This window comes from Sinocyclocheilus rhinocerous, unplaced genomic scaffold (assembly GCF_001515625.1).
Source record: "Sinocyclocheilus rhinocerous isolate Xijiao unplaced genomic scaffold, SAMN03320098_v1.1 scaffold304, whole genome shotgun sequence".
NCBI lineage: Eukaryota > Metazoa > Chordata > Actinopteri > Cypriniformes > Cyprinidae > Sinocyclocheilus > Sinocyclocheilus rhinocerous.
Window position 1 is genome coordinate 2,076,304 of NW_015659941.1, and position 617 is coordinate 2,076,920.

Below are 617 nucleotides of genomic sequence, written 5' to 3' on the forward strand. Positions count from 1 at the left end.
ACCCACTCTGCCCTATGCAATTATAACTCATTTGCATCTCATGCGATTACTGTAACAGCTCCTATAAAACTCCATTTTGTGGTAATTTACTGGCCTCCTGGGCAACTGGGCACCTTCCTAGAAGAGCTGGATGGTCTGCTGTCCACATTCCTGGAGGATAGCAGTCCACTTTTAGACTTTGGCGACTTTAACATTCATCTGGACAAGCCTTATGCTGCAGACTTCCATTCACTCCTAGCTTCATTTGATATCAAACGCCTTACCACTACAAGCACTCACAAATCTGGCAACTAACTTAACTTAATTTACACACGCAATTGTACTGCAGACAACATTTTGGTAAAACCCCTACACATCTCTGACCATTACATCTTCATTACATTTAACCTACATCTTCCTACCTGTGTGCCACCAACCCCTCTACCTGTTACTTTTAGACGAAACCTGCGCTCCCTTTCACCCACCTCTCTTTCTTCTGTAGTGTCTTCCTCTCTTCCCTCACCTACCCATTTCTCATCTCTGGACGTTAATGCAGCAACTGGCACTTTATGCTCTACTTTAATTTCTTGTCTAGACAATATATGTCCTCTCTCCTCCAGGCCAGCACGGGCTACCCC